The 10,616-nt window shown below is 36.0% G+C and overlaps 1 protein-coding gene and 1 long non-coding RNA gene across 3 annotated transcripts in view; both read left to right on the plus strand.

The window, feature by feature from the left end:
- The window catches only part of LOC106472064 (ATP-binding cassette sub-family E member 1-like), a gene marked incomplete at its 5' end in the record, with an annotated part of 47,345 nt that overhangs the window by 3,142 nt on the left and 33,587 nt on the right, over positions 1-10,616 (plus strand). The gene's annotated exons all lie outside the window — the stretch shown is intronic.
- LOC111089034 lies at positions 674-4,805 on the plus strand. Of its 2 annotated transcripts, none has more exons than XR_002613399.1 (2): positions 674-750; positions 4,450-4,805. It is a non-coding gene; the product is annotated as an uncharacterized LOC111089034 (long non-coding RNA). The 2 variants fall into 2 exon arrangements; XR_002613400.1 differs by lacking the exon at positions 674-750 and adding an exon at positions 2,597-3,022.

Genomic DNA, 10,616 nt, shown 5'->3' on the forward strand with positions numbered 1-10,616 from the left:
AAATGATCTTAATTTTGATTGGCTCACAAAGGAATTTACCAACGTTTGACTGCCTTTTGTAGGTCAAGCTTTATTTCGCAAAATTTATTTATTTCGTTTGTATATGAAATGTAAAGTTAGGGTATACTATGGGGTGGGGTGGTAGTACTTGTCCCGTCATTTTTGACGGGCTATACGCTAGTTTAAAATAACTTACAGAATCAGTAGGGATGACGTCATATACTTTTCAAGCTGATAAGGTTATTAACATGTTTTTCCTGCGCACTCGCAAAATTGTTCAGAAGTAGATGGAGCAATACAAGAAAAAATGTTTTCAGTGTACTTTGTTTTGATGTATTTCCTTTCATTTATCGAAACACATGTACACACATCCGGTTGCGTATATCTTACATTGTTTGCGGTATCCTCGGTCTTAAACTTTACGTTCAGAGCATCATTATGTACTACGTTCTAGCCTTGAGAAAACAAACTGTGTTGGTGGTGTCGCTAACAGCTCAGCCCGTAGGTCACTTCTGATTGTACGTAGTTTGAATTCTAAACAAAGACGGTCACGACCCGAGTCTCAGAAACATGTTAGTACACATTATTAAAAACTGCTTGAGCGCTAGACGGCGTTCTTGGTCAAGGCCTGCCTAAAAACGACGCCTGTTTCAAGGTGATTCACTTTCTCTAAGGCTTATGGCCTTGAGCGTTCACATGGGCTTTGTTTGAGTAAACTGGTTATAGCAGCTGTTAGTTGAAATCTCGTTGGTAAGATGCTTTGTGTAATAATTTAATGTTGAATAATAACACACATAAACAATCTTACAGATGCTTTGATTAGTTAGAAATAAGAAGAGTCATTAATTATAATTTAGAAACTAACACATTTTATTAAGCAGTGACGCACACGTGGGAGGGGGGCTCAAGCTCCTGCCCTTTTGCTCATTCATAAAAATCTTTTCAACAACCACTAAAAGATACGCCTGGTTTTACTTTCCATGCTGCAAGTTATTGGGTAGGAAAAATATTTCATCTTTAAAATCAATGGAACACAGGGACTTGTAGGTCATCACATTAAAAAAGAACAACTATGTTATGCTACTAAATGTGAATATACGCAATAATTCACTGTTTTCGATTTTAAAAGTGTTTATAAGGACAATTGAATAGGAATAAATAATAATCTGTTTTCTTCTTATAGTTTTTGTACCTTATCTATACCAGAGGCAACTCATAGTCCCCTCTAACAGTTCACCCCCCAAAGAAAAGATTTGCCTTACAATGCTTGAAAAGTGCCCCTTTTTGTCAGTGAGCCCCTGCTATTTTAATGTTGTCTTTACATAGTTGTGTTTAAGTTATTCAAAGTTCATTTGTGAAGCTTCACTGTAGATAGAATTAGAAGTTTTCATTTTTACGGTAATAAGTTGGCAAACGAAAATTTACAAACATAATATGTTTTGTCGAAACGTCTAATGTGTCCTCCCCAAAATAAAACACTATTATACTTAGAAATCGTTGTTTGTCAACTTATTATATTAGCATATGTTTCCCCACTCAGGTATTTAGTTCTTGTAGTTATATACCGTTTTTGTGTTAATCAGAACTTTTGTTGTTGAGGGCTTTCAAGTAACAATGTAATTAACAGAATAGCATAATCGTGAATTCTGGTTTTCTTCAGAATTCTTGTTAAGATTTTTTTTTGAAACAATAAAATTAATTTTCCCTAAGTTTGTTTCACCAGTTGATCAAGAGTAAATTAAGTTCATGATTTTATTAAACACCGAAATCATTTAGGAAATAAATGTTCATTAACATTTTCAAATAAATTTATAACTTTATTTTTTTTAATTAACTAGTATCATTAATAATACAAGTTTTTTTATGAAATCATATTTAAGATTTTAACCCGGATCTTCTTTGCAGCTTTCAAAAAAAGTAAATGATTATTTATGAAGAGAGCCTTATCCTGGTAAACGTCATTGTTCGATATATTGATTGGATTTTGTGATATTTCCTCTACTGTTTTTCTTCTACATTAATGTTCTTTTGTTTTGTTCTATAAAGCTTTAAAAATGCTTTGTGACGAAGCCTTTTATTATATTTAAACTATCGAAAAATACGTCAAGTTATAGTTAAACCATAACGATAGTCTGTGTAGAAAAATTTAGTCTTACAAGATTTATTCCTATCCGAGATTTTCTCGTTTGTGCAGAACAGACATATAGAAGGTAACCCCTGCTGTGTAGCAGCTGCACGCCTGACGCGAGCCCTGGAGGCAACCGCTCCCAAATAAGTTGAACTTCATTCTTCACTTCTTTTTTTATTATTTGTTACACATACAGAAAAACATTTTATTGGCTGAGTGACTAACAAACAAATCAAAATTTTAGGGACCGTCAAATGGGCAAAAAATACATTTGAATCTGTAAAAAAATGTATATATATATAACCTAAACCTAGGCCACGTTTAAGTATACATAAAGTAAAGCTATGGTTTAGAAACCAAGTTACACAGATTTGTTGTGATAAACTCACTAAATGAAATGGGGATTGTACGTATGAAACATGCGGATTAAGTTAGACTTTATGATTATCAAGCAAAAAAATGTTCAGTTGGTTGACTGTAAGTTTTCTTGTCCTCATTCCGAAACTAGTATATAACGATAATCGTACTTAGCTTGGTTGTTTACCACTAGTGACTAATAGGCTGGTCGTAGTTCGACGGCCAACGTTCGTAAGTACACGAGTCTACAGACTGGAAACAACGTGCGTAAAAGTTACGCTGAGTAGTTGAGCGTTTCACGTACTATTTTTTTTCTTAATATCGATAGTACTTGGTAGAATATTGTATAATTTTGTCAACTTGTAGTCTTTTGTGTCGCTTATTTATTTGTTGTTAAGCCCAAAACTATGCTGTAGGCAAGCTGAGCTATGCCCATTGTGGGGAACGAAATCTAAATATTATCGTTATGAGCCCTTGGACTTACATCTGAGCCATCGTGGAGAAGGGGGGGGGGGTATTCTATGGCTCTTCAGATAGGTAAGTGAAATTTAACATTCGGACAAATGAACATTCCCATCTGATAAATCAACGTACGAAGTATCATAATTATATTTTGAATAATGACGTATCATATATAAAATATACTTAAAATTACATAACGCATATTCTGTAGAGAGTTCTAGCTCTGAAATGGGCGAATTGTTTCGAGAGGTTTACAAATGGCCATGCCAATTAATGAGATGCTAATTAAAACGAGCGTTAGGCCTACAGATTGCTTCATGATAATTCGAATTACGCCTTTTGCTACACACACTTCTATCTGCATGTTGTATCCGTGGCAAAGCTGCCTAGACTATCTGCAGCTGCCTTTAATCTTGAACTATTGACAAGAGGGAAGGTAGCCAGTCAACAGTACTCTCCAACCTGTACTAAGGGAGAGGCTATCACTTTTATAACGCATCCACAGCCTGAAGTGCTGGGAATATTTTGTCGTGTAGCATCGATTCGAACCTAACCCTTGTTGACAATCGTTTTGTTTGGTTCATACACACTAATATCATAACCTAACCCTTGTTGACAATCGTTGTGTTTAATTCATACACACTAATATCATAACCTAACCCTTGTTGCCAATCGTTTTGTTTAGTTCATACACACTAATATCATAACCTAACCCTTGTTGACAGTCGTTTTGTTCAGTTCATACACACTAATATCGTAACCTAACCCTTGTTGACAATCGTTGTGTTTAGTTCATACACACAGATATCGTAACCTAACCCTTGTTGACAATCGTTGTGTTTAGTTCATACACACAGATATCGTAACCTAACCCTTGTTGACAATCGTTGTGTTTAGTTCATACACACAGATATCATAACCTAACCCTTGTTGACAATCGTTTTGTTTAGTTCATACACACTAATATCGTAACCTAACCCTTGTTGACAATCGTTTTGTTTAGTTCATACACACTAATATCATAACCTAACCCTTGTTGACAATCGTTGTGTTTAATTCATACACACTAATATATAACCTAACCCTTGTCGACAATCGTTGTGTTTAGTTCATACACATAGCTATCATAATCTAACCCTTGTTGACAGTCGTTGTGTTTTTCAAATTGGTGACATCAGAAGTACGTGATGTAACATTTTATAGCGTGCACTTTCGGGGGAGATTTGAGTGGGAACTGTATCAACCGCTAATTATCAATCCAAAGAATACTCATTAATAGTCCTTAGAATACATTCACCCTATTTCTAAAACTATAACGAATTGAAATAATTTAAAACCGCCTAATTCTGGAGTTCATGATAGTCAAGCTTAGAAGTGTGTATGTAGTTATAATTAGATCTTGATTTTTTTAATTTAGCTCACTTTGTTTTCTTTGTTTGTTTACAAATAAGGAAGTAAGAATTCGGCGTATAACTGATATGATTAAATTTTTATATACTCAGGAGATCAAGAGAATTACGTAGCTCGACAACGTTATGGAAGACACCAGAAATACTCGGGAAACGTGACCTGATTTCGAGAAAGAAAAGTCAGAGGAGAAAAACCTTGCTGATTTGGAGAAACGAGAGTCAGAGAAGGATAAACATGATCTGATCTGGAGGAAAAAATAATCAGTATAGTGAGACCAGCAATGTAAAAAATAAGCATAAATATTTAATAAGACAAAAATTAATGTTATCTGAATCAAATGTTTAGATTTGTTAATATACACCACGATTTTTTTTATATTCAGTTAAAATGTAATTTGTCAGAATAAATTCGTCAAGAAACCAGGGTAACCATTGGAAATACAACTCCAGCAACTGTACTACAGTAATTAATATACAATACTGCACTGTACGAAATATAGAACTAACCACGTGATACTCCGTTTTTTTTATCCCTTTGATCGGCGGTGTCCAACAGTTCGTTCGTAATCGTCAAAATTCTGGAGAATATGTTAACATTTTCGCCACATGACAAAAGAATTTAACTGTGTTTTTATAGATATTGAGGGGTACAAAAATACACAATAATGTTTTCAGTTATTTGTTGATAGAATATTGTTATAATGTTTCTCTAGTATTTTATCCTCAAAATAAAAAAGTGGAAACTTTTTTTTTAACTGGTACGTGTTAAATGAATTTAATTAAAAATTATATTTAAAAAATACGTGGTAGAAGTAAAGCACCAAGTCGCCACAGGTCAATGGCCGTTTCACCACTTGTGGCGACCGTGTTGAACACCGTTGCCTTAGATAGTATATTGTTACGTCTCCGTTCGTTAGTTAATTTTCCGTAAGTTTCGTTCCGACGAAACTTTAGCGACACAAGTCCTTTCTAAAATAAAACTGGTTTATTCTTTCTGAATACAACTTTGCGATACACTTAATTTCCACAGTCGCGCTATAACAAACGATATAAGCTATAATTCACAACGAACGTCTCACGTGCTCAACTCAACAATACTCTGTCCGCAGTTCAATTACACATTGTTCCCGTCGCTTCTTGGCCGTGGCGTGTTACTAGAGTCACGTGACCTCCGCTGTCGTAACAATATGATGAAGTGAACTGAATATTTCTTTGACATGCTAAACGTATTTAAATCGTTAGGCTTAAAATTATTACTATAAATATATCGTTACAAATAAAAGAAGAATTAAATATACCAAACGATTAAGTACATATAGTTGTTATTTAATATATACAAATAATCTGAACACCAAACCATTTCCGGTACTATGGGTTGTCAGCACGTGCTTATGAAATTGTCTAGCTATATTTTACGATTTATTTTTCTGTCTTCAAGGCTGAAGGCCCGGCATGGCCAGGTGATTAGGGCCCCGGCATGGCCAGGTGGTTAGGACGCTCGATTCCCAATCTGAGGGTCACGTGTTCGAATCCCGTCACACCAAACATGCTCGCCCTTTCAGCCGTTGGGGCGTTATAAAAGTGACGATCAATCCCACCATTCGTTGGTAAAAGAGTTGGCGGTGGGTGGTGATGACTAGCTGCCTTCCCTCTAGTCTTACACTGCTAAATTAGGGACGGCTAGCGCAGATAGCCCTCGTGTAGCTTTGCGCGAAATTCGAAAACAAACAAACAATCAAGGCTGAAACAAACCGGACATTTTTTCCCATGTGTTTTAGTACCAATTTTAACCGTCAGGGGTTGCGAAATATAAAATGATAATATTATAAAGAAGACATTGTTGTGTAATTTATTTAGTTCAGAAATTCCATCGTAATTATCTTCCACGTATCAAAGCCATTTAAACAGCACGTAATTAATGTTTTTTTTTCTTTATATTTCTTTCATTAGTGGGTTTTTATTTTGTTTTCTCCGCGTATGCTTTATTCTAAAATATATATAAGCAGTTGTTAGTCTAACAGAAAGGTGTTCTCGTAACCATTCTATTTCTGGCAACACTGTCACAGCCGACAAAATGGTATTGTATCAGTCGCTGTGGAGCTGGAGTTCGTATCAGAAGCCTGGAAATTATCGATCTTCGCCTGGCGACAAGGCTGCTTGCATGCACGAGACAAAAAACGTGATCAACCGCGCTTTTCGACCTTGATACGCGGTTGTCATGACAACGTGTGAAGGGGGAAAAAAAAAACAACCAACGATCCTATGCAAATATACTTATTTAGCCTTACAAACCTAGAATTTTGAGAACAACGAAACCTCCACACGTGAAGGTCACGTGCATTTCCCTTGTTTAACGACAATGTGTCGACGTAAAGAAATATAACCAACGTGAGATACTTTTGAAAAACGTTACTTTGAACTTTAAAATGATACGTGCGTTTCATACAGAGCATGATTTCAAATAGAATAATAATCCTTGAGGAAAATTTACGTGAAAATCTCTTGTACCCACGTGAAGCACTATTCAAATCTTTACGTGTGAGATGATACAGACGCTGCCCGAAGCCTCAATAATACACCTTCTACGCGTACAGTTCCATAGTCTTTCCTCACGTGCGTGTTAACAATCGATATTCAGGAGCAAGCTGTAACTGACTACGTTTTCGTACCTTGCGTCTTTTGCACTGTTATCATAACTTGCCCCATAAGATCAGCCCTCGAGTGGCTCATAAGGTTACAAACCGGGTTTCGATACCTGTGATGGGCACAGCGCAGATAGCCCACTGCGTAGTTTTTTCGTTTACCGTGTTAAGATCTATCATATTGGCAACTGTGGAAAATCGATGTTTTACATTATTTCTATTCCCCAAAATCTCCACATCCCATAATATCACGATTCATAGTAGGTGGCAAGAAATAAAACACTACTTACTCCAACAGTTTGAAGTGTAATAGTTAAGTATACAAGTGGGATTTATTTTTGGTATATGTGTCCAAAGTTTCGAAGTTCCCCAATAACTTGCAAGATAAGTTTGAATGAAAACTTGTTTGGTGAAAAATAAAAAAAAACACAGAACACCCTCGGTGCACGTAGGAAAATATTCTCCACCAGTTACATAAATTCAACGTTAAGAATTACCGTAAACGTATTGACCAGTTATGTGTAATATGACAGACAAATAGTTATGAAGATATCTTGCCTGCAAGAACAAAATGCGAACGTAGGGTCACAATTTTTTTTGTTTTTTACTAAACGTTGTTTCGAAATAACAAGGATTCCATCATCTTTACTCTTCTGATAAAATTTTTGTTTTTAGACCATTGAATCGATTACGAAGATGGGGCGACGTAACAAAGACGTAAGCTACTTGGGGAGGGGACGATGTCCATCCAATCTGGCTTCTCTCATATTTGCAGTTACTGCGCGTGGGTTATTGGAAATGTGAAATTGATAACCAACACAGTGAAGTTTAAAATGACTTTTACTCTAAATTTGTATTATTTTGTTTGTCTGATACGATTTGGCAATTTTCCCGAGAAGAGAGAACAATCCCATGTTTCCTTTGATGTAATAAATAGATTATTCTCTCGTGTTATCATTGACTTAACAAGATAGTGCTAAAATAGTTATCAGTGCGATGGATATTTTATATACTGAAGTTTTTAATTCTAGGTATTATATTGGGTATATCAAATTCGTCGGGCAGGTTGCCTAACAGACTGTTGTTCTCTCTGGCGAAACTATCTCGAGCTGTCTAATATTGGTGTAACACCCCACCTCCACCCGGGTAGTTACGTCACTGATTAACGATATACTTCGACTACGATATGGATTGGATAATTTCAAAAAAAAAAAAAAACGATGTCCGATTGTTTACCAAACAATATCACTGATGTTGGAATTCTTATTCCCAGTATTGGCTCAGCTAGTTAAAACCTGAGGGATGGGGGCAATGAGACGTATAATGAATGACATTTCCTGGGGACCCGACTCCCGTTGGTGCCTATTCCGACACTTTTCAATATAGATGCTGAAAGACATATAATGAACGACATTTTTTCGGGGGGACAGACCCCCACTGGTGCCTATTCTGACACTTTTCAATACAGATGCTGAAAGACATAATGGGCGACATTTTCCGGGGGGACCGACCCCCTGGTGCCTATTCCGACACTTCAGTATAGACGTTGTTTATTGTTCAGTTCGTATTTTGTTTTGTGATGAACCTTCGTTTTCAGGCTAATGAATCATTAACCCGCTTGCTTGATATGCACACTTTATCAAATGGAGCGCGTGTGTCAGGTACACATTGCCTATAAAATCAAATTATCAACCGAGAAGCATCTTACGTTTCACTTTATTGTTCATTGTCCGCAGCTTTTCTCGCAACTTATGTAAAATTACACACATAAGTACAAAATTATCCGGTGTTAAGTAGTGGGAAAATGCGGCTTTATATCCTGGCCTACGTCTGCCGAGTTATTTCACCAAGTGACAGGCGATGTCTAAAATACCGCATTCAGCCCCCCCCCCCCAAAAAAAAATACCCCCTTTCCCTTCCTAAAAATATCAAACTCTCATGTCTTATCATGGCGAAACTATAAACGGCACAGAATATTCTGGAAACAACATAGGAAGTGTACAAACTTATAATACTTCATTTCTTTTCAATAATAATAAAAAAAAGAATTACAGAATTACACTCCAATGTAAAACTTTATGAAATAGATGTCTTTCCAAAAGAAATATATAACGAAATAAGCAACGTAACTTTGATTCATTTTGAATATTTTGCGTGTTTTTTACATCGAATTTTGAGATTCTAAAGTTCTCTGTTTGGTTTTTCTTTTTTGAATCTAGAAAAGTTGCCCCCTCCCCACTCCCAGTGGTACGGCGGTATATCTGCGGACTTACAACGCTAGAAACCGGGTTTCGATACCCGTGGTGGGCAGAGCACAGATAGCCCATTGTGTAGCTTTGTGCATAACTTCAAACACACTAGACAAGCTGGTTGATGAACCAAAATGAAAAGTTTAATATTTACTCGGGTTGTAAAAGAAAAAACCTAATATTATGAGAAAAACATCAGTTAATCTGACATTGAAATATTAAATAGGTCGATTAAGAGCAAAATGTTAATTTGAAAATTTCAGAAATACTTCTTAGAGTACTGTATGAGATCAAGTTTTATTGAACATGGAGACTTCGTTCTTTCAACAAGCATTACGGCAGTGAAAAGTTACCTGACGTTTAAATAAACTAACTTAAAACACAACGGCAGTGAAAAGTTACCTGACGTTTAAATAAACTAACTCAAAACACAACGGCAGTGAATAGTTACCTGACGTTTAAATAAACTAACTTAAAACACAACGGCAGTGAAAAGTTACCTGACGTTTTAGTAAACTATCTAAAAACATAACGGCAGTGAAATGTTACCTTACGTTTAAATAAACTAACTAAAACACAATGGCAGTGAAAAGTTACCTGACGTTTAAGTACACTAACTAAAAACACAACGGCAGTGAAAAGTTACCTGACATTTTAGTAAACTAACTAAAAACTTAACGGCAGTGAAAAGTTACCTGACGTTTAAGGCCCTCCAGTGGCACTGCGGTATGTCTGCGGACTTACAACGCTAGAATCCGGGTTTCGATACTCGTGGTGGGCAGAGCACAGATAGCCCATTGTGTAGCGTTGTGCTTAATTACAAACAAACAAACTGACGTTTAAGTAAACTAACTAAAGACTTTCAACACATAACAATGTAAAATTTATCTGCTCCAGGTTAACGAGGTTGATTACTCTCGACGACAGGGGAAGATGTCTTTCAGTCACGCGCACACTTCTTCGTCTGTTTATATGATAAACGGTAAATGATTGAAAAATGGAAATATGCTAGACTTTATATACTTAGAATAATCTCATCTTCTCACTTATCATCCAGCACTACCGTCGGAATAAAGAACGTAACATTAAAAAGGTTCCACTGAAACCGTGGTCTCTTCTTTACTCGTGACGCTTTTGAAGGACTCGAATTCTATTTTTCAGCTCCAATAAACGCTCATTAGTAATCAAAATGATTATTACGGTGCTCACATTTGACCAAAACATATGCAGGTACACTGATTTTTTCATTACGTTTAAACATGTACAGGTATCCTGATGTATTTTTTATGCTTAAACATGTACACGTATACTGATGTATTCATTATGCTTAAACATGTACAGGTACACTGATGTATTCATTATGCTTAAA

The sequence above is a fragment of the Limulus polyphemus genome, unplaced genomic scaffold, assembly GCF_000517525.1.
Source record: "Limulus polyphemus unplaced genomic scaffold, Limulus_polyphemus-2.1.2 Scaffold5059, whole genome shotgun sequence".
In the NCBI taxonomy this organism is placed as follows: domain Eukaryota; kingdom Metazoa; phylum Arthropoda; class Merostomata; order Xiphosura; family Limulidae; genus Limulus; species Limulus polyphemus.